Genomic DNA, 24,804 nt, shown 5'->3' with positions numbered 1-24,804 from the left:
CTGACGATGAACCTTGCCTACTCCGAAGGAGAATTCCCCGGCCAGAGAAGTTCTCCCGAAACCGAGTCAACCAACCAGGTGTCGGAGTCAGTTCGAAAATCCGGTGGAGCAGGGCGTCCGGTTTGCTGGTGTCCGACAACCCGCGACTGGTGGTATCGCGTCGCGGTCTACTTAGTCTAGTCCCCGTCGGTGATTCTAGCTTACGTCGACGGAGAGCTACCCGGCGAAGGAAGTTCTTCCGATACCGATTCTTATCTGGTTTTAGCAGCATAACTTCTTGAGCTCTTTGGCTCCCTGCACGGTGCCATTTAGCACCGCAATTCCTTTAGACGCTTTGGCTCCGCTCTCGTTCTTGTTCGCGTACTACTCGGTCCCCGACGATGGATTTAACCTACTCCGACGGAGAATTCCCCGACGAGAGAGGTTCTCCCGAAACCGAGCGGAAGATTTCTCCCGACACCGATGTTCGTTTCCGTCAACCATTTAGCTCCCGCTCCGTCTCGATCTACTCGATCTAGTCCCCGACGGTGAACCTAACCTACTCAGCGGGCCAGCCTTCCGGTTCAGTGGCTCCCCAATGACCCTCTGCTAACTATTCGACGCGGTCTACTCGGTCTAATCCCCGACGATGGATCTAGCCTACTCACGAGCTACCCGGTAGGGTGTAGAGGTTAGTCCGGCGATTCCGGTAAAGCCTGACGTCCGGTTCACTGGTGCCCCGACGAACCGAAACGGGTACTACGTCGCATACTATTCAACTAGATCCCGGTGGTAGACATATTCTGCACCGACGGAGACCTCCCCAGCGGCGGGAACTCTCGAATCTCGATTTGTGGTTTCACGGCGGCTTTCTAGCCTATGGCGTAACTTTTTTGGTCACTTCGCCCCTTCCTCTGCAGCTCGAAAAGTATTCTTGTAACCACTCTGTTGACAGTGTCCCAGGTATGCTTGTCGTGGCACATCTATTCGACGATATTGTCAACTGTTACACCGGGCATCCCGCTACGAACTTCTTCGAACCTAGGGCTTTCGAAGACCACGTGTTCTAGTGTCTCTTGCACGTTCACACAATCTGGGCAAAGGAGTGACGAAGCATGTCCAAACCGATGCGGGTACTTCCGGAAGCATTCGTGCCCGGACAAAAACTGCGTTAAATGGAAGTTCACTTCTCCATGTTTCATATGCACCCAAGCCGCCACATTTGGGATGAGTCGGTGGGTCCACCTTCCTTTCTCCGCGCAGTCCCACTCCTGCTGCCACTTAGCCAACGCTCGGACCAATTTCCTTGCACTACGTGCATTTCTCCGGTGGTAGAATTCCACGTGCAGATGGGGACCATCCTGGCGATAACGCATCCGACGATATTGTTCTGTAAGCATTCCCGACTCATATGGCCATCAGCCGGAATGTTCTGTTCAGCTATTCAGTGTTGCTAAAAGAGCGAGAAACCAACACATCCTCCTCGTTCGCCTGCGAGCGCGAGACTCACACTGTATGCTCCCTACTGCTGTACACACGTTTTCGAAGAACTCTCAAATATGTGACAGTCAGCACGAGCGGCAATTACGTTTGATTCATGTGAGTTATCTGCCTTCGCTATAAGCTCGTGTGTCACTCGCACTCTTGTCGGCTCGCTAGATATCAGCTCCAACGAAGAGTGGGTTCCCATGATGGGACTCCTCAGCTGCGAGTTTTTGCTGCATGCCACCCACTCCCGTGTGCTAAGCACTCTTTACAGCTCTGAAGATGTTTATTAGAACAGCACGTATACACTCTTTTAGCAACTGGGAGCGCTCGTAAAGGAGCGAAGGGATCTGGTACGGCATTCTGATGAAATCCTAAAACAGCGCAAGCAAAAACTAACTAAACTAACAGTGCGCGCGTTCGCATTAAATTGTCATTGCATACATACGTTATCTGTCTATACAAATTTATGCCGGTCGTATTTAAAGAACAAATTAAATATATTGTTCTTCATATTTTTTTAAAAATATGTAATCAAATTATAAGTGCGGTGTCTTAAATAAAACTTGTCTTTTACGGGGCGTCTACTATAAAGTGCTCAAACTGAAAGTAATTTTGTTATAAGATTTTGATGGCAAGGTGACAATGGACCTCTGAACCCTTTCCATGTCGAGGAGTGCCGCAGCGGACATGATAACTCTTGATACAATTGTCTGAAATAGGAAATTCAATAAAAAAAATTTAAAACATAGACTTGTAGTTACTCGATGAACCAAAAAAATATAGAACAGTTGGAATTTCGGGAAATGGCATAAGATAAACCGAAAAATAAAATTCGTTCACTTTTCTTCAAAATAACGAAGAAGAATTTTGTATTCCATTTTCCCTTAGTTCATCGACTGACTACACATATTATGCATTCGCATAAAAATGTTGTTTGCGTCAAGAATCAGTATTACCGAAAACAATGTTGTTCAGTCATGTTCAAATCTCCATTAGTACAAATTTATAAAACTTTTTCTATATATTTGTTGAAATGATCTAAATCCAAGATTATGTGTATTAATAAGAGAAGCAAGTGAATCACGATAGTAGGAATTAGTTCAGAGATATTTCGTTTCTATAGTCATTTTGATTTTCATTTAAATTCAGCATCTTCAAAATTTTCATTTTCAGAATTCCACCGTCTTGGTGGAATTCTGAAAATGAAAAGGAAAAAGGAAAGAGGAACGATTTTCATTTAAAGTTTGATTTTATTAATTACCCTAACTATTCTTTACAATTTGACTATTGATTCGATAATTTATCATCCCACATCCATGCTTTTCGTCAAATTTAAATATTGAATCATCCTTTATACTATTCAATTATCATTAAAAATAGCTTTTTTTATACTTAATTCGGCAAAACAACCCATTCGGGAAAATACCAGTCGGCAAAACAAACCCGGACCCTAGTTAATTCGTTATCTGGGAAAAACCAGCGTGAGAAGTTGACGAGCAAGTAAAAATTAGTATTTCAATACTAATATTGCTTGTGGCTTAAAAACTCGATTCGAACCATATTACGCACTTAACATTCTACTAATAAATTTTTCTCATAGACTGGTTAGTTCGGCTGGCCTGTCTATGAGAGTATCATCTCTATAACTTCAAATACATGTGTTTTGGCAGCTCGCAGTTTTCAGTAGCAGCTTTATTACTCATACGTTTAAAGTGCAGCGTTCAGCTTCGTGGAAAGTGCGCAAAATCATTCACTTGAGATTTCTTCTAGCATAGTCTGCTGGCTGTATCAATTTTGGATTGTGAACGAATGCTTTAGAGTATATAACGCACGCTGTACTTTTCTTACAGCTGATAGATTTGCTCTGAGTCCGTCGTAATTTGGAGGACAGATAGCGTATGTTGGAATTGGTCACGAAATTTTCAACAAATTAAGTGCTTATGTTTAGAAATTCACTTTATGACGGTAGTCGATCTCCTACATACATATTCTCTAGAAACCAATGTTTGTTAATGGATTTGAATTTTTGTAGTGAACCGCATTAAATGCGTTTATCTCGAAACCATGTATTTAATCCGAATATCAAGCACAGGTCTTGATCCGATTCATTTAATGCAAAATGTACAAGGAATGGTCATAGATGTATACTACCCATGATTGCATATTTGTTCCATTTTCTATGGGATTTCCTATTTTTATGGGACTGACTTGCGATCATAGGCAATATAAGTCATAAAGAATTTTATAAATCTTGTGAAATGAAACAGGCCGCGGATTTGAAGTTCAAAGATGATGTCGTGCAGAGGTCGACGCGAGCCGCCATTTTGAATTTTGGAATGATAAAAAAATCAACCAAATCAGAAATTATACACTGAAAATATAAATTCGTAAATGGAAAAAATGATCGTGCAATGCACGATTTCATTCGTCATTTTCTGCATCGAAGTATTTTCGTGCATTGTAAATAGTAGATTTTGGTCATTTCATTCACAAATTTTCATTTTTTTTTGTATTTTGCATATTAAGTGTACATTGTACGATATCGAAATTATTTTTCGTGAATAAAACGAAATGGTGTTATTTAAAAAAAGGTTTGTGTGTATTACTAACAATTTCGTTGTTTGCACGAATTTATTTTCGTTCATCTTAGAAAAGTTATCGTGTTCAATTATAAATAATTTCTTTTTATTCGATTTTTTAAGATCGATATTTGTATACCAATTTTTTTTAATTAAGGGGATCAATCTGGCAAAATGAATTTTATTTCAAACAGCTCACAACTGAAATTTTCAAATTTTTTTTATGAAAATTAGTTTCACTCTTGGAGCAGCTATTCAATTCGATATTTTACGAAAATTATCTGCACAAAACAAATTCTTAGCGATTTATGCATATATTCATTCAGTGACATAACGTGAAGGCACAAAATTCCGCGCACCTAAGGAATGAGTAAAGCTAAATTCGTTATGAAAAATCAATCCAAATTGTTAGAGTTATGCAATAAGTCCCACTGGCTAGCAATTTTATTATGTTACTATGGAAAATTATAACAACAGGAGAATTTAAACTGAATTACACAAAATTACAAAAATGAAAGATGTGTTGTTGCACCAAATTCCGCGCATCATATATTGCACTGATTGAAATTCCGCGCACAGGTGCTTCAAATTCCGCGCAGAACATTATTTAGTAGGATTCCCACAAAAGTGGAACCTCATCTAAATCTATAGGATTTTTATTAACGTATTGTAGAATACGAAAAACTACCTGAATAGAATTTTTACTCAATTTTAGGGTATCATTTGAATAAGGTTTACTTAGGTAACTGCGGTGAATATAATTTTCATTGAACCATGGTAAAGAATATATCCTTTGAATTGTTTCTTTTTGCTATGTGTTCGAAATGTGGATTAATTCATTATATTTATATCATTAGTTTTAGATTGGATTGGTTTTTACACTGCAGTTCCCTTTCTTTCTGTTCTTCGTCAAAAGTTTTTTTACTTGCTCGTTTTTATCTGTTCTGTAGCTTTTTATTCAATCTCACTTCTCTTTTTTCTTTGTAAATTTATTTCAACATTTTTTTCTTCCTTGTAACCTCATCGAAATATTGCTGATAGACTAGTCGCAACAAACGATAATTATCCTTTCATATTGTATTGGAATTTACGTTTGCTGGTTTGTGACAAGTTTTATCAAAGGATTTTGCGATGTTACCGGTTCAGCAGGTTCTGTAATCAAATTTCTTCCAGTAACCGTTGGAAGCAGAAGTTTTGGAAGATTCGTACTAAACCAAAAACATAAAAGAGTATGGGTCAGATACATATACTCTTTTATCTCCCTGGTTTGGTTCGAATCTTTCATAACTCCGGCTCAATGTTTGAAGACAGGTTTGGTACTCTTCCAGATATGTTTGAATGTCGCTGAAAGAAACCTTTTATCCATTACCTTCCCGGAGTTTTCGCAGCTCTTTAGATGAAATGGTCGGTGTTAAGCCAGACTGGACAAATGTGACAAAATATTGTTTTCGAGAAAAACGAGTTTAAATTTTGAATACGTTATACTTTATTTTTTGCCATGATTCTTGTTTATGGTTACATTCTTCAAATCTGGCAAAAGTTGAATGTAGCTGAAGAAATTCTTTATCCAGTATTTTCATTATCTCATTTTTTGAAGTTTTGCGACCTAGTCCGGTCTGACTTAACACCGACCAAATGTCCTTGCCGGACCATAAGCAATGGTTTTTGACGTTTTCTAGAGTGTAATATATGTTTTTCTTGTTGGCTGAAACTACAATTTTTATGAGCGGAATTGGGTTCGCCTAAATTTAGTGCACCTTTTTCCGCGCACTGTAAGTTCACTGATAATACCCTAGAAAATACCTATTTATAAATGTGCTGGCCATTTTGGTCTTATGAATTGTAATTCAACACACTCTTTTTATTTTGTTGTTTACAAGTTTGAAAATGAAAATCAACCGTTTCGCTTCAAATTAGTTATACTGTCTACATTATGGTCTTAACGCAATCGCTTAGGAAATATGCAAACATGGCGGCCACAAGGACGAGCGATCTATTTTATTATTTTGCAGGTATATGAGCCACCAGAAAAAAAATTTCTCAGTCGGTATGGATAAACATAAGCAGCATATGTGTATGCCATGTTCAATTATTTTAACAAGCCTGCTTCTGCAATTTGGCAAATAGCTCAGAGTGCGCGGAATTCTAAACTGCGCGGAATTATGTGCCTTTATGGTATTTGACAATAAAATTTCATTATTCCACAAAAAATCTCAAGCTTCAATATTGGTATTTTTGCGTTTTAATGCGACCGCATTTCATTCGGATGCGTTTATGACTTCATTGTACAACAAGTGAACCGATGAATAGAGAATTTCCCGCGCCATTTCCTTTTCCGCTATACCAGTGTCATATCAACCTCAATCCATACGATACATCAGCTTCCATCAACGTTAATGTCCGTCAACACCACGTCATCGTTCCATCAAGTTAAGTTGAATGCGTCTCTCGTTCACTCTTTCCGTACGTCAAAGCATTCCGTGCTGTTGATATTGTATGTGAATACCTCCATTTAACTGCATATAACTAATTTTGACGTTCCCTGACGTGCTGTATTGGTGACGAAAGCCAGACGTATTGTGCAATTCGATCTTCAAACAGCCGCGGCTTGGACTTTGTACATAAAATATCCGAATAAATTCATTTGCAGCATTCTTGGTCTACCAACGAAGAACGAAATGCGAGACGGGACGAGAGCGCTGGCGACTGCAAGAGTGCGAGTGCAGGCGAACGCCTTTAAGAGTGCGAGTGGATACGAGTGGGTTAAAGAGCGCGAGTGGCTACGAGTGGGAGTACGGACGAGTGGGAGCATGGGCGAGTGGGAGCTTAGGCGAGTGAGAGCATGGACGAGTGGTAGCAGCAGTAGGAGTGAGCGCCATTGGGTGGGTGCGAACGAAAGAGTGGGTTTCAATATGTGCAATTTGAGTGGCTTTTGGCCGACTGGAACTCGCAGAAATTCTACCCGGCTGGGGAGCGAACGAAAGAAAAGCATGTATGGAGAACACTCAGATACGAGTGTTGGGCGCAATGAGAACACGCGAATGAGAAATATAAGAGTTATTTTTACGAGTTCAGCAACACTGCAGCTATTCACGGTTCCGCTTGGTTTTCAGTGCAGCACCCCAGTTCTGCAACTCGGACTGCCGACATTTGGGATGATCTTCGCTATTGCGTTCGTTGCCTTCGCCGACTTTTCGCAGACGTAATCGACGAGGTTGTTGAAGCTCAACCGGTCGTTGATTATCACTCCCAATTTCTTCAGTGCACGCTTCGATGCTATCACGCGCCATCCGACGCCGATCTGCATCCGCTGTACCGCTTTGAATTTGCTGACTGCCAACATCTCCGTATTTGTGGTGAGGCACTTCGAGGCTTCTCCGAGCTCATCGTTAATCACTTGCCGATCGTCCGTGTTTGCTTCATCTTCTTCGACTTACGGTGTCAGTAGCCAACTAGTCGGATCGTGCTTCGGGAGAGACCCTCAGCTATTACATTCAGCTTAATTCAGCTTAAATTTCAGCTGACGTCGACGGGCCCTTCATTTTCACCATCACGACTCGGTACTCACCCTTACAGAGATTGGCGTCTACAGTTCCTTGTGGCAATCTGACTTGCTAAGCTTGATCTACCGTTTAAAGCGCTTCCCAAAGCGCCTGTCAATCTAGCTCCGATACTGCTCTCTTAGCCCGCCTTCTGGCTCTGAAACAAGTAGTGCGTAGCGTACATTCCGTTTCACCAGTAAGCTGGAAGCCATATATTACGGGGTTTTAGTTTCGCGGTATTGTGGCATCGCACAATGGCGGATTTCCCTAAAAACCTGGCCAAAAGTCGAAAATGGTTTTGATTGACCTGAAAATGTACATACCACGGTTTTTTAGGGCTTAGATTACGATTTTGATGTCAGATTTTCAAAATTCAAAATGGCGGATACAAAATGGCCGACATTTTAATATAAATATTAGTAAATTTTCACAAATGAATGGTTTTGATGGTTCCAGTGTATGCCAATAACGTTTATAATATATCGAATATTAAATGGTGTGTAGTTAAATGATAGAATTTGTTGATTTGCACGCAATAAGATATTTGGGTGTCTAGATGATGTAGCTTTTATTAGAATTGATGTTATTAGTTATTTCAAACTATGTATTTTGAATTATTATACAACATAGTTATAAAACTTTTCAACTCTCTGTACGGTTATTATTCAATTGCTGTCCGATGCACATATTTCTCAAAGAACGAAAAATAGTATTTTTTTCAAATTATAGAAAAGAAGCCGATTCTACGACGAAATGCATGGAGTGAAAATTGACAACAAGTTTGCATGCAAATTGTAGTAACTAAAAATGAATATGACAAAAAAAATGAAAACAAGTGAAATTAACTAAGATTCATAGCTTTATTTAAATTGTTAGACCGAAGATTTGTACAAAGTTCATTATTACGATGAAGCGCCTATTTAAGTACATGCGTTATACTTGGTCAGAACATGCTTGTACCGCTTCCTGGTATAGTTTTGAGCAACCTCGTTTTGTTGTCATGCTTGCTGACATACTACGACTGACAACCTTCTCACGAACCAATTCGCCAAGCTGGAGGGTACGCCAAAGTGAAATTTTTAGCCAAATCACGGCTGGAGTATTCCTAGTATTCTTTTGCACTACTCTGCCCTCACTCATCACTGATTTTCGCTCGTAGAATCCAGTCATATATTCCACCTCTAGATTTGGTTTGCTTTGCATGATCAAACGTCGTAGTTGCCCGGTAACGTTTAACCATGGTATTCGTAAACGGTTTTTGAAATTTGGAACCTTTGGCGATCACTTCTGCTCACCCCGTTGGTTTTCAATATAAATGACCACAATTATTTACGTCTTTTGCGTTCAACTTTTGAAGTTTTGAAAATGTTGATGAATCTCGATGAAATTTTCACCACTTAATACACAATTCTTCCTGTTCAAAATGCAGTATTGTGCGACTCGCTATGACAACCGGAGGTGCAGTAGTGATTGAAAGTACGAGTCTAAATTTTGAACTGAAAATCTTATAATCCATCTCCGTCTCCACTTAATCAAAGATTACTCAAAAACGGGCAAATTCGGGCAAGAATTCTATAGTGTTCCAAATGGAGAATCGTTCAAGGAACACAAATTGCCTTGAAACATAGTGGACATACGTGGACAAAAAAGTATTTCAATAATTTTGCAAAAATGTGTGCTAAAACCGTCTGCTACAAAATCGTGAAAGTTATTGACATTTTCTATAAACAAACAAAATAATATCTTTTGACATCAATACATATAAATAAAGTACATACCTTTAGCATAACTTTCCATTATTCCATATTCGAAACCGGCAGTTTTATCAAAATCCAGCTACATTTGAATAATACTGATATTTCGAGCGCTCGATAAAAAAGATAAGCAAAACGCGATGGTTTAAACTGTTTGGATATGCCAACAACTCAAATATGGAAATTTTGGAGCGTTTCACTTACAATAGCATTCGGCAGCACCATCTGAAGGACAATATATGTACTAGAACCCAAAGTACTAGCATGCAATTTTCGACTTTTGGCCAGGTTTTTAGGCAAATCCGCCACTGTGCATCGCAAGCCATCACAATCCTTTTTGTTATATCAGCCGCATCCACGTTCTCGGCTGCGCTGTTCGGCCAAAGTACCTCAATGAAGAGGTCTTTGTTGAAAGCTTTCGTCTTCCACTTTCGCTCGTCAACCATCCTTCTCTGTGTTCCGTTGACCGATATGGTAGCGGATCGCCTGGTGGTCGCTATACGTATACTTCTCGCATACGCTCCACTCCATGTTCGCCGCCAATGAAAGACTATATAATTTGGGGTGGATGACAGACTTCCGACTGTCTCTTTGAAATGTGCTAACAAAACCTTCATTGCACAATCGTAAGTCAAAATTCGCTAGAGTTTCCTGCAGGATATACCCTCTTTTGTTAGCCAATCCACTGCTCGGTTAAATGCTCCAGAGTTGAACTGAACTGCTCAACAGTCTACCTTGCAGGAGTGTAACAGCTAAACACGAAGACGCCGTTGATTTTGGTGACCACGAAGCCTTTGTATGAACGTTTAACCATTTCATTAATGGACCCATAACTTGTATCGCTGCCGTTTCCGGTCTATCAGGTGGGACTTGCTATGGCTCAGCAATCAAAGCGACGCGTCGTGACGTCACATAAAGTTTTTGTCGTAGACTGCCACAACAGTTGCTGTGCGATGCCACAGTGATTCAGATTTAAATGGGTTACCTCCATTCCCGTTGGCCTGTAGTCGCCCTCTTGTAGACAGAACATTTGAAACCACCCGTCTGATTGTTGTTTCCATCCGCTGGAGTACAAAGCAAGCACTTTGGCCTCTGCGTGCAGTCACTCGCAAGATAGCTCGTCTCCCCGTATTTCCAGCACAGCCTGGATCAATCCGGGCTTTTACAAATCTCTGCCAAATGTCCAAAGCCCAAACACTTGAAGCATACCTCCGCTTGTTTATTCACTCGTGGAGCGGTTCTTAATGGGCACCTCGACCATCCAACCGTAACATTGCCTACCTCCAGCGCCTTATCGGCAGCGATTACCGGTAAACGAATCATCGCTATCTAAGTTCCTCCATATCCCTTCTTGAACCGGATCGTCTTGTGTACCTCGCCCAAGACTGTTGCTTCAGTGCTCCTCTCAATACGGCTTCCGTTGTGATCTCATCAATTACAAACAATTACCATCGCCAAGTTTAAGGTTTTAACTTCTGCCTTTTCATCCAATGATTTGGTAATAGTCTCCTGCAAGGTCGAGCTGTTAATCGTGAGATCCTCCATCATCTCGAACCTTTTTGGGTACTCCTGATTATTACCACGTTTTCGCACAAATGTGTTTATTTTGAATGTGTTTATTGTTATATTTTAACGACATTCAATTAGCTAGAGATTACTGGGTAGGGAAAATTATGAAAATTAGAGCCATAGTACTCAAGTGAGAGCAAGGATGTGAAGTAAACAGATCGGAAAACTAGAAGTGGCAGGGTCATTAGAACAGGCTTAATATCGTACGGGCTTAATCATTGTCTTCTGTTAATGAGGGTCGAGCTTAGGCAGTAATAACTACGAATCACCCGAGTTCACTAATATGTGTCCTGGTAACGATAGACGTGTCCATCTTTACAGTGACAACCGTCCAAAGCCCAAACACTTGAAGCATACCTCCGCTTGTTTATTCACTCGTGGAGCGGTTCTTAATCGTCGGCTGTCACGGTAAAGTAAATGTTAGTGAACTCGGGTGATTCGTAATTATACTGTCTAAGCTCGACCCTCATGAACAGAAGACAAAGATTAAGCCCGTACGATATTAAGCCTGTTCTAATGACCCTGCCACTTCTAGTTTTCCGATCTGTTTACTTCACATCCGTGCTCTCACTTGAGTACTATGGCTCTAATTTTCATAGCTTTCCCTACACAGTAATCTCTAGCTAATTGAATGTCGTTAAAATGTAAAAAGAAAATGTGACTAACATAATCGAAATAAAAAAGAAAAAAATTTTTTTTTATATTTCTAGTTCTCAATTTGGGGATATACCGATTTGTATAAACCATATCGACTAAAGGAACCGATGCATGAACGATAGTCATGTCTTCAGGAGATTAGAAACGTTTTCCGAGATTTCTATGTTTGTTATCGTGATATTTGTTTCATGAGCTTACTATCGGGTTTTCTGGAAGAGTAATGTGAATCATTTTCAAGATTTAAGTAGCTTAGTCGAAAATTTCATTTGTGTTATCGTGACTAAAATGCTCTGAATAATCTCGTGACTAAAATGCTCTGAATCATGAACCAGTTCACGAGGCATAAATGGACCCATGATTTTTATTCTGAGTTTCGGGAAATATTTCACGACAAAATATCAAGACCGTTTAAATTTCGTGAACTGGTTCAGAACCACGAAAACCAGATCATTATCAACTCAGTAGTATAGTCGGACCGCAAAAAAGGTCATAAATTTATGGATAAAATCACGAGTCAACAGTATGTTTATGAATAATGTTCATAATGTTGTGAATGAGTTTTGATATAGATATAATTAATGATATAGAGTAAATCGTAGCTGAGTTGACATGAAAAAAAAACTTCTCAAATAAAGCGTTAAATGGCATGATTTTTTATTACAATCCTGTTTTCGTAATGTGAAAACGTGATTGGTCCAGAATTCAAGACACTTTATTCACGAATTTGGCAGAATTTTTTTATCCGTGTACGTTAAAGGTCGATTTCAATGAGCTTCCTATACAGAAATGAACCACCATCAAGTCCATATTTGCAGTTTCAAAAGAGAAAAATGTCGAAATATTTATAAAAAAATGCAATTTCGGAGACGATTTGAAGATAGGTTGAAAACTGCGCTCCCTAGATCACACTTGGGGGTGGGCGTAGCGTAGTTAGTAAATCGATTGCCTTGTACGCAGCGCACCTGGGTTCGAGTCCTGACCCCGCACATAGGGTTATAGAAATTTTCCATAAGAGATTTTTCTAACCCGAAGAGGCGAATGACCTTAAGGTGAAAACCTCTATAATCAAAACAAAAAAAAACAAACAAATCCCTAGATCACCTAGAAGCAATATTTAAATGGCTAGATACACAAGAGGCTTTTCCGAAGCAACTTTTGCTATGTGCAAGGATAAACCAGAGCTTAACTCATTTTTGGTCTAATGTCTATTTCATTCATATTACACTTGGCACGTATATACAAACGACAGACTGCCACGAACCTAGTAAGCCAGACGTCGATGCTTATACACTTGAACCTAAAAATTATAATATTTACTTAGTTAATCTGCATGAGTTCAACAATTATACACAATCTTTTTCAGTCTTAGTCGATGTCAAATTGATTCTTTTCGACTGTGGAAATTGTAAGAACGGGAAATGTTTTCGGCAGTGCAGTCACGTAAGAATTTGCGTCGATTCTAACTTATCTTCGCCGACGTTTCGATCCGTGGTTGGGATCTTCTTCAGGGCCTAATTTATTGCGGAAAATAACTGTTGTATTACATGTATTACACAAATAAACATAAAAACATAATGTTCGCGAAGTGCTACTCACTCGAAAATATTCGACAATGTCACGGTTCGTTTTGCATACGGGAAACTGTCAGGTCTGAGAGGGTTAACATCGGGTGTTTTCACTGTGGGACATATCATAGTTTGGAGGATCGTTTAGTATGGATTTTGGTAGCAATGAGACGGTATAACTTACGGAGTTTACTCATCGAGTTTGTCGGTCTAAAATCGATTTTAAAATCGCTCCAATTGAATAAAATAATTCCTTGAGAACTCGCACTTGGTCACTATGAGCAGTAGTAATGGTTTGAATCTATTTTGGGTGGGTATTTGTGGTGTTTACTTGTTGGAGAGCGATCGTATTACGAGTATCGATCTCTCATTTTTCTAATGGAATCCAGGATGTTTGCGTAGGCGCTGTTTAGGTTGTCGGTGTCTGTACGGCGGTTGACTGTGTGGGGAGTAGTCGAGATGTGACACATCTCTAAGATCGGGAGAGCACTGGATTTGAAACTGGAGTCAATAATTGTGGGGTTTTTTAGATCGAAACGGTGTTGGTGTGAGATGCAATGTTCCTTGAGAGCGGTTCTCTCTTTTAGCTCTTGTATTTCATTATCGTCATATTTTTGACCATCTGCTAGTCTCTAATCTAATTTGTTTATCAGAGATTGGTGTCCGTACATACGTGTTTTTAACTGGTTTCGTGACATTCCGATATAGTATTGGTCACAGTTAAAACATGCTATTTTGTAAATAATGTTGTTTTTCTGCATCTGAAGGAGGGGATCTTTGGCTGTGGGTAGCAGGGATTTGACTGTGTACCTGTTGCTTGGTGCTGTTTTTAGGTTATGTATGTTGCGATGTAATGTTTTCCTGATCATTTGGGTCAGTCCATGGATGAAAGGTATAGGTTTGTATATGGTTGGTTCTGACTGCGAGACTTCATTGATATTATTGTTCGGTGATTGATGTAGCATGCGATTGATGAACTTTATGGGGTAGTCATTGCGTATGAGATGATCGGTGATGACTATATTTTGTTGATCAATGCTGCGAACAGTGCTAAGTTGACGGACCCGGTTGATGTAATTGGTGGTTAACCCGACTTTCTGATCCATCGGGTGAAATGAATTGAAATTTAAAAGTCGTCCGGATGATATTGGTTTGACATACCAATCAGTTTTTATGGTGTTGTCATCCATTCGTATGACCAGGAGATCCAAAAATGGTAGTTTTCCTGCTTGTTCGACTTCACACGTAAATTTAATGTGTTTATTATAATTGTTGAAGGTGTCTAGTATTTCTTGTAATTTATTTTTGTGGATGAGTAAGAAAAGGTCATCAACGTATTTTCTGATATGTTCGGGAGGGATATTAGCGATTTTAATAACGGTTGAGATCAAGTTCTCCATCACTATATCTGCGAGTATGGGCGATAGGGGACTACCCATAGCTGTTCCAAACCTTTGGTGATAGTATTGACCACGGAAGCAGAAAAAACTTGTGTCTATCAGGAATTCAACTATTTCTAGAAATAGATCCAGGTTGATGTCTGTGTGTAGCTTTATGTTGTCCCACATCATAATAATGTCGTGTATGACCAAGTCTTTAGGGATATTGGTAAACAAAGACACTACATCGAACGACACGAGAAGGTGTTCGGGTGGTACTTTTAGACTATTTTCGTAATGACAAAAACTTATGGAGTCTTTTGCATTATACAAGCAGTGTAGAGATTGTTGCAGGATGTGGGAGATATGTTTGGCGAGCTGGTATGTAGGTGATGTCACGTTAGGTACTACAGGACGTAAAGGCAGGTGTGGCTTATGCGCTTTGGGTTGACCGTAAATTCGTGGACAGGTTGCATTGTAACTGGTTAATCGATGTTTTGTTTGGCTGTCGATGATGTGGAGTTGGAACATTCTCTGGACTATATTGTTATTTTGACGTTGATATTTGGATGTTGGATCTGCTTTTAAGGGTTGGTAAATATGTTCATCAGTGAGTAGCTGTTTCATTTTGGTGTTGTAGTCTTCTATATACATTATTACGGTCTTATTGCCTTCATCTGCTTCAGTAATGAGGACGTCCGGGTTTTCTTTCAGGAATTTGTTCGTTTTGATCACCGCCTTATCGCAAAACTTTTCGAGTGGACTCCTTGTATTGTTGTGGTTTGAACGGGTAATGAAATTTTGAATGTGGTTTTTAATCTGGCACCTTATCTGCTCGCGTATGTTTTTGTCGTTGTGTATTGCTAGGATGTTCTCTACATCAGCAATGAGATGGAAAAACGGTATTTTGTTTATCCTGGGGTTCGGTAATGCGTACTTTGGTCCAAGACTTAAAAGCGTGTTTACTTCGGTGGGTATTTTTATATTAGTGGCATTGAGTACGGCAGTTTCGTTGTATGTCGGTAGTTTACGTTGGGATTGTTGTTCCGAAATGTGGAATATGCGGCGGTATTTCTGGTGTGTTTTGTCAACCTTGCGTTGATAGTTTCTGTAGTAGGCGAATTCTTGTGTGTAGAAGTAGTATTTGTATGTTTCAGGAGACGTGTGGTCAATAATTTGTTGTTTGAGGACGGTGATGTTATTTTTAAGCGTTTCAATATTATGGAACGTGTCTTGGATCTCGATGTTAAGGAGGGTTTTATGAAGGCTTTGAATAGCATTGTCGAACTTTTTGCAGAATGGACTTCGCCTGGCTAGGAGCTCGTATGTGCAACCAAAATCCATACTATACGATCCTCCAAACTATGATATGTCCCACAGTGAAAACACCCGATGTTAACCCTCTCAGACCTGACAGTTTCCCGTATGCAAAACGAACCGTGACATTGTCGAATATTGTCAAGTGAGTAGCACTTTTTTTTATTTCAATTATAGAGGTTTTAACCTTAAGGTCATTCGCCTCTTCGGGTTAGAAAAATCTCTTAGGAAAAATTTCTAACCCTATGTGTGGGGTCGGGACTCGAACCCAGGGGCGCTGCGTACAAGGCAATCGATTTACCAATATGCTACGCCCACTCCCCTGAGTAGCACTTCGCGAACATTATGTTTTTATGTTTATTTGTGTAATACATGTTATTTTCCGCAATAAATTAGGCCCTGAAGAAGATCCCAACCACGGATCGAAACGTCGGCGAAGATAAGTTAGAATCGACGCAAATTCTTACGTGACTGCACTGCCGAAAACATTCCCCGTTCTTAGTCGATGTCTTCAGTTCACTTAACCCTTTTATGCTGAACTTTTTTTTTAACTCATATAGGGTTCCAAAACGATTGTTTAAGTCTGCAGAGGAAAATCCCGTGATAGCGCCTACCGAGACCTTACGTTGTGTCGTTTTTGTTCCTCGCCAGAATCTGTCTGGCGTCATGTTGGCGGTAATTGGGCTGATCAGCCAAACTGCAGTGCAATGCAAACTCACCGGCGAGACGATGCAACAGCGACGGTATGAAGCAACGGCAAACAGCAGCAACAGAGCAAAATCGGATAATAGCGGGCAATACAAAACGTTGAAGCACACACGCTCTAGGCAAAGAAAAACTTTATTCCGTTCCGAAATTTTACTTTCACTTGAATATTAAGGGGTCCTCCTAAAAAGTACCTAACGTTTGATATTTTTGAAGAAGTAAAATAACTTAGACATGTGCGCTATTCTGCAAAATGTTTGTTAAGGTTTCATCTATAAAATAAAAATTTTCGAGTGTAAGATGTCAAAAATGGCGGCTACAGCAAAAGGTGTTTTGAAAACCAACCTGATCTGCGGGCACGATACAGGTCGCAATTCGTCGTCTACAAGCAGCAAACCAAAACGCCCCAACATAAAAAAAACTTGAAAAAATCGATATAAAAACAAAATGGCGGCCACTTTAAAATAAAGTTTCGTTTTTTCGAATGATTTTTCCACTTTGGCCTGCTGTAAAAAATCGTTAAAGATCAAAATATTGCGATTTTGTAGGTTACAGCGCCCGAGAATGTTGGCTTCTTTTAGGCGGACAAAACTCGAAGTTAATTGGTTGAGTGGTTCAAAAACGAGAATGCTCACAGATTCGAAAAATCTTGTTCCGAGGAAGCCGCTATTTTGGACGCCATTTTTGACACCTTACACTCGAAAATTGTTATTTTATAGATGAAACCTTTTGCAGAATAGCGCACATGTCTAAGTCATTCTACTGCTTCAACAAAAATTATTAAACATTAGGTACTTTTTGCCAAAATTATATAAGAGGATCCCCTTAATTTGTATGGTTATCAATAAACTTTCTAGTCTCGTTCGCATGCAGGTTTGATTTAGACTAACTGACGATTTCGACCAATCGAAGCATGAAGACGATCATCAGAAACCGGATTGCCAGAAGGCCTGAACGGCTGAAGTCTTTTAAGGGATCTGTATCGCACAATCCCACTTAGAAATTACATATTACACCAGTGTCAACCATGCTTATAAAAGAGTCAGTCAAGATTGTTTCATTTGACATGCAGCGCAATCTCAAGTCACATCCTAAACGTTTCTGGAAATATGTGAATGAACAGCGCAAGGAATCTGGATTGCCGTCGTCTATGACTTTCAATGGCCGCACAGTTAATGGTTGCTCAAATTGAACTCGCTGTTAATGCTGTTCCGGCCGTGAGGCAAACTCTGAGTGCTTTCGATGCCAACGAAACGATGATTGCCAGAGATTGTTCTTGGCTTAAATCGTCCTTCAATCCGGGGCCCGACGGTTTCCCTTCTGTACTTTTGAAAAGGCACATCAACGTTTTAGTGGCTTCGCTTGTTCACATATTTAGAGCATCTATTACCAGTGGCATTTTTTCATCTTGCTGGAAGTACGCGAACATGTTCCCAGTCCATAAAAAGGGAAATAAGCGAGACGTCAACAACTACCGCCGAATCACTTCATTGAGTGCTGTCTCCAAGTTGTTCGAGTTGGTGATTATGGAACCTCCTAAGCACGTTAGCGATACCTAAGTGTCTCAACATGGCTTCACGTCTGGGCGTTCGACTGCGACTAACCTGTTATGCCTAACATCCTACATAACAGAGAGTATGGAACGTCGCGCTCAAACCGATGTTATTTACACAAACCTCGCTAAAATGAAACGGCATCAACAGTAGTTTGCTACAGCTGTTTCGATCCTATCTAACAGATCGAGAAATTGTGATTGTCACTGGAGATTGTCAGGCACCCACAATTATTTCATCGTCAGGAGTAACCCAGGGAAGTCGCTTGGGATCGTTGATGTTTCTGCTTTACTTCAACGACGTACATCTAGTTCTGAAAACTTCACACCTGTTCTTCGCAGACGATCTCAAGATGTTTCTACTCATCCGCTCTACTGAAGATTGCAGATTACTCCAACAAGTGTTTGAAACATTCGCCGATTGGTGTAGCACGAACCGCATGTGTGTAAAGCCGAAGAAGTGCACGGTGATCTCATTCTCTCGAAAAAAGACCCGATTTGTTTTAACTACCGTCTACTGGATACAGAAATTGAACACGTTAGTCACGTGAAGGATTTAGGAGTGATATTAGATTCGCAGCTTACGTTCAAACAGCACGTCTTCTATACAGTTAGCAAAGCATCCCGAATGCTGTGATGCATCTTCAGGATAGCCAAAAATTTTACGGATATTTATTGTCTTAAAACGCTGTACTGCTCTCTGTGGCGGACAATTCTGGAGTATTGCTGTGATGTTGGAGCCCAAACTATAATATCGGAGTTGAGAGAATTGAATCCGTGCAGCGCCACTTTCTACGTTTTGCGTTTCGTAGATTGCCTTGGAAAGATTCTGTTCGTCTACCCAGTTACGAAAGCCGGTGCCAGCTGATTCATTTGGAACCCCTGCTTATTCGAAGGAATATGTCAAGGACTTCGTTTGTTGCTGATGCTTTGCGAAGTCATCTGGATTACCCAGTCATTTTGGAACAGCTTAACATTAATGTCGCACCTTGAACAACGCGTAACAACATTATGCTTTCGGCGGCCTAATTATGGTATGCATGGAGCCATTACTGACCTACAATGAATCTTCAACCGGGTCGCTTCAGTTTTCGACTATGATATGTCTCGCCAAACTCTACGTTTTCACAGAACCTTCAATGGACCCGCTAACTTCGAATGATTCTTTCATTATCTGTTGTTTCATTGTTTTTTTATGAGTTTTTTTTTTATTCATTTCGTTTATTTGATAGGCACAAATGCGTTAGCTTGGCGGTGCCAAATGCTTTTGTTTTTACATTTTGGATATCTTAAAACTAGGAGGTTACAATGTTGAAATATTTTTTTACAAAGGAAAAGAAAGTTTACAGCTATCTTAAGACTAGAAATAAGATTCAATATACAAAAGAGGGCCAAAAGATTTTTTTATAAAAAAATTTAAAACAAGGGATTCACTTTGATATACAAGAGGGGGAGTAATAGTATTTTACGAAATATTTTACGGTTATCTTAAAACTAACAATATAGTTTAGTACACAAAAGGGGGAACAAATATTTATGAGAAATTTCACAGAAATCTTAAAACTAGGGATTCAATTCTGTTTACAAGATGGAGGACAAGAGTTTCAATAAAGAGTAAAAATTATAGCTATCTTAAAACTAGGAATACAGAATATTAATTTGATTTTTTTTAACTAAAACTTATGCTTGGTCAAGATATTCAGAGGGTGGCTTATTTCCGCATCAGTGTAGCAGCAGTTGTATCAAGGACAGGGGAGAGACAGGGAAAGAAGAGCAAAACTTGCAACTTTCGCTCGAACGGCGGGGGGGAGGGGGATCAGCGTATCAAATTTGCGCCTCAGTTTAGTAAGTCGTCGAGTACCGGATTGGCGGATGGTATTCTTCGGACCCGCGGGGAATCTTTCAAAAGTCATCGGACCTCGAGTCGCTCTCGCTTCAGTTTCCTTCTATGCAGGCGTAGTGGTAAGGGCGACGGCGGTTACATAGCGGCACTCTGGAGCTGATCGGTTCCACAAGGCAGGAGGAAACTCTAAAAACGAGAAATAAAAGAGAGGGGCTAAATTGGGATATTTATCGTTTTTATGAAGGTATAAATAAGGGACATATAGGGGAAATCACGAGTTGCCAGCATATCTCGGACTAGTACATTGGGTGGTCTACCTCGGGCCCGAAGGGATTCCTTTAACTGAGACCTGGCGTCACAATACCCGGCGCACACCCAGACAACGTGTTCGATGTCGTGATAGCCCTCGTCACAAGCGCACAGACTACTCTCCGCAAGCCCAATACGCCGCAAATGCGCATCCATGGTGTAGTGATTGGACATAAGTCGGGACATTACACGAATAAAATCCCGACCCACATCCATCCCCCCGAACCAAGGCTTCGTTGATACCTTTGGGATAATCGAATGTAGCCATCGTCCAAGTTCCCCATTGCTCCACGAGGTTTGCCAACTGTTGAGCGTCCTCTGACGACAAATACTAAAAAATTCGTTGAAGCAGATTGGTCTTTCGTATATGTCACCATTTAATGCGCCCACCTTTGCTAATGAGTCGGCCTTTTCATTGCCCGGGATAGAACAATGAGAGGGGACCCAAACAAAGGTAATCTGATAAGATTTTTCAGATAACGTACACAAGGACTCCTGTATCTTCCCCAGAAAATACGGTAATTGCTTTTTAGGCTTCACCGCACGAAGAGCCTCGATAGAGCTGAGGCTGTCCGAAACGATGAAGTAGTGATCTGTGGGCAGAGTGTCGATGATCCCAAGGGTGTACTGAATTGCAGCTAACTCTGCGACGTAAACTGAAGCGGGATCATTGAGCTTGAATGAAGCGGTGATAGTATTGTTGAAGATACCGAAGCCAGTGGACCCATCGAGATTTGATCCGTCAGTGTAAAACATTTTGTCGCAGTCGACTTCTCGGAATTTATTATAAAACATATTGGGGATCACCTGCGGGCGTATATGGTCCGGGATTCCACGAATCTCTTCCTTCATGGATGTGTCGAAGAATACAGTAGAATCAGAAGTATCTAGGAAACGGACACGGTTGGGAGTATATGAAGAAGGATTAATGCTCTGTGCCATGTAGTCGAAGTACAAGGCCATAAATCGGGTTTGAGAATTAAGCTCGACGAGCCTCTCGAAGTTTTCAATCACCAACGGGTTCATAATGTCGCATCGGATGAGCAATCGATATGAGAGTTCCCAAAATCGATTTTTTAGCGGAAGAACGCCCGCCAGCACTTCGAGACTCATCGTATGGGTCGAGTGCATGCAACCCAAGGCAATGCGCAAGCAACGATACTGGATTCTCTCCAGTTTGATGAAGTGTATGTTCGCAGCGGAGCGGAAACAGAAACACCCGTACTCCATCACCGACAATATCGTTGTTTGGTACAACCTGATCAGGTCTCCTGGGTGAGCACCCCACCATGTTCCAGTTATTGTTCGGAGAAAATTGATCCTTTGTTGGCATTTCTGTTTCAGATACCTAATGTGACATCCCCAGGTACCTTTAGAGTCGAACCAGACCCCGAGATATTTAAATGTGAAAACCTGGTTGATCGTTGCACCCATTAATAAAAGCTGAAGTAGCGCCGGCTCACGCTTCCTAGAAAAAACAACCAACTCAATTTTCTCCGTGGAGAACTCAATACCCAGCTGAAGAGCCCAAGCAGACAAATTGTCCAAGGTATTTTGTAATGGTCCTTGCAAGTCGGCAGCTTTGGGCCCTGTAACAGAGACCACCCCGTCGTCTGCAAGTTGCCTTAGCGTGCATGAATTGGCAAGACAATCGTCAATGTCATTCATGTAAAAATTGTAGAGCAGGGGACTTAGACATGAGCCCTGGGGAAGACCCATGTAGCTAAATCGCGATGTTGTTAAATCGCCATGCGAAAAATGCATGTGCTTTTCAGACAACAGATTTAGCAAAAAGTTATTTAAAATTGGTGAAAGACCATGCTGGTGCAGCTTCTCTGACAGAATGTTGATAGAAACTGAGTCAAAAGCCCCCTTAATATCCAAGAAGACTGATGCCATCTGCTCTTTGTTAGCATAGGCCATTTGGATTTCTGTAGAAAGCAACGCAAGGCAATCGTTCGTCCCTTTGCCTTTGCGGAAGCCAAATTGTGTATCTGACAGTAAGCCATTTGCTTCAACCCAATTGTCGAGGCGAAACATGATCATTTTCTCGAACAACTTCCGAATACAGGACAGCATTGCAATCGGCCGATACGAGTTGTGGTCGGAGGCTGGTTTCCCTGGTTTTTGGATGGCGATGACCTTCACTTGCCTCCATTCATAAGGGACAATGTTACCCTCAAGAAACTTGTTAAATAAATTCAACAGGCGCCTTTTTGCAGTGTCAGGCAGATTCTTCAGCAAGTTGAATTTGATTCTGTCTAACCCTGGGGCGTTATTGTTGCACGATAAGAGAGCAAGTGAGAACTCCACCATCGAAAACGGTGTTTCGTTCGCGGTATCGTGAGAAGACGCGGCGCGGTACGTTTTCTGTACCGGGACAGAGTCCGGACAGATCTTCTTGGCGAAAGCGAATATCCAACGGTTTGAATATTCCACGTTCTCGTTGGTACTATTATGATTACGCATACGTCGAGCCGTACCCCAAAGAGTGCTCATCGCTGTTTCTCTCGTTAACCCGTCGACGAACCGGCGCCAATAACTGCGTTTTTTGGCTTTCATTAGACTCTTCATTCGCCTTTCTAACGACGCGTACTGTTGATAGCTAGCGGGTAACCCGTCTTCCCGGAAGGCCTTATATGCAGTGGACTTTTCCGCGTACAGCTCTGAGCACTCTTTATCCCACCACAGGGTGGGAGACCGTCCATGGGTATTCGCGCTGGGTACTGGTTTAGTCTGAGCTTGATTCGCACTGTCGAGAATCAAGCCAGCCAAAAACCTGTACTCTTCCTCCGGAGGAAGTTCTTGAGTGGATTCGATTTTAACGGATATCGCGGTCGCGTAACTCTTCCAATCAATGTTCCGTGTGAGGTCATACGAGACATTGATTGTTTCCGATGGTCTTGAACCGTTAGCAATTGAAATCACGATAGGCAAATGATCGCTACCGTGGGGATCAGGGATCACCTTCCACATGCAATCTAACTGTAGCGATGTCGAGCAAAGCGACAAATCCAACGCGCTTGCGCGTGCTGGTGGTGTAGGAATCCGCGTCATTTCTCCCGTGTTTAAGATGGTCATGTTGAAATTATCGCAAAGATCTTGGATTAATGTTGATCTATTATCATCATGAAGACAGCCCCATACCGTACCGTGCGAGTTAAAGTCTCCCAGAACTAGCCGCGGTGCCGGTAAGGATTCCGTGATATTACAAAGCGTTCGGTGCCCTACCGAGGCTCTAGGAGGAATGTAGATGGAAGCAATGCAAAGGTCTTTACCTTTGATTAAAACTTGACAAGCGACAATTTCAATGCCTGGTGTCGAAGGGAGGTTAATTCGGTTGAAAGAATAGCACTTTTTGATCCCCAAAAGTACTCCTCCATAGGGGTTTTCTCGATCCAGACGAATTATATTAAAGTCGTGGAAGTTGAGATTTATATCGGAAGTTAACCAAGTTTCACATAATGCGAAAGCAGCACATTTTAAACTATTTAGTAAAAATTTAAAGGAATCGATTTTCGGGAGGATACTTCTGCTGTTCCACTGTAGAACAGTGATCGAATCGGTGACCTTGTTCGATGACTTAGCCATCGAAGGATACGATCGCTGCAAGGAGGGGCCATTTAGTAGTCAACTGCTTCAAAAATGTTTGCACTATAGGGAGAAAACGTATCAGAAGGCTTTTAAGAGGATCAGTAACATTGAAAGCTGTGAAAATTAAGTCCACTATGTCAGAAAATTTCATTAGTCCGCTACTGGACTGAGTATCTGTTTGAAAAAAGGGGACACTTGGGGTTTTGGATGTCCCTGGAAGTGGTGGGTACTCCTTGTTAGAATTAATATTTCCAAGTCCTGGAGCAAATTGCTTCGGCTTTTGTGCATCACTTCCGTTGGATTTATTGGTTGTAGATGGCGCACTCTGAGTGGACGACACCTTGGCACCCTTACGAGGCAATGTAGGGGAGGCTGGATTTCTCCTCTTCCTGGATTCCCCTGGGTTAACCAAAGATGTTCCCTCCCGTGGGTCGTCAGATTCTTGCTCAACGTTAGCCAAACCAGCATAGGGATTTTCGGACAGGACAGATGGCGAAGCATTCTTTAGCATTTCTGCATAAGAACGCCTTGAGCGTTCCTTAAGGGAGCGCTTAATTTTATCCCCGCGCTGCTTGTACGCAGGACATGATTTAAGAGCATGTGAAGGGCCCCCGCAGCAAATACACTTTTCAGTTTCTTTATCGCAAGAGTCATCCTCATGCTCTCCTTCGCATTTGCCGCATCGTTTCTTATTTCCACAATATGTGGCTGTGTGGCCCAACTGCTTGCAATTGCTGCAGCTCATGACCCGCGGTACAAACAGGCGAACTGGTAGGCGAACCCTGTCAAGGAGGATGTAGTTGGGAAGAGAGGACCCGGCGAATGTCACCCGAATCGAGCCTGATAGAGAGTAGGTAGTCTTACCTCCCTCGGTGTTTGCGGTATACAATTGTTTGCATTCCAAGATCTTAATCTGTTCAAGTGAGGGGTCCTTAAAGCAGCCAACCCCGTGCTCCAACAGTTCTTCGCATT

The 24,804-nt window shown here is 41.2% G+C and overlaps 1 protein-coding gene across 4 annotated transcripts in view; it reads right to left on the bottom strand.

Moving 5' to 3' along the window:
* LOC131692366 (zwei Ig domain protein zig-8-like) overlaps positions 1-24,804 on the bottom strand; it is a 428,468-nt gene that overhangs the window by 163,665 nt on the left and 239,999 nt on the right. The window lies entirely within an intron of this gene.

This window comes from Topomyia yanbarensis, chromosome 3, assembly GCF_030247195.1.
Source record: "Topomyia yanbarensis strain Yona2022 chromosome 3, ASM3024719v1, whole genome shotgun sequence".
Taxonomy (NCBI): Eukaryota; Metazoa; Arthropoda; class Insecta; order Diptera; family Culicidae; genus Topomyia; species Topomyia yanbarensis.
This window is presented reverse-complemented; position numbering and strand designations above follow the sequence as displayed.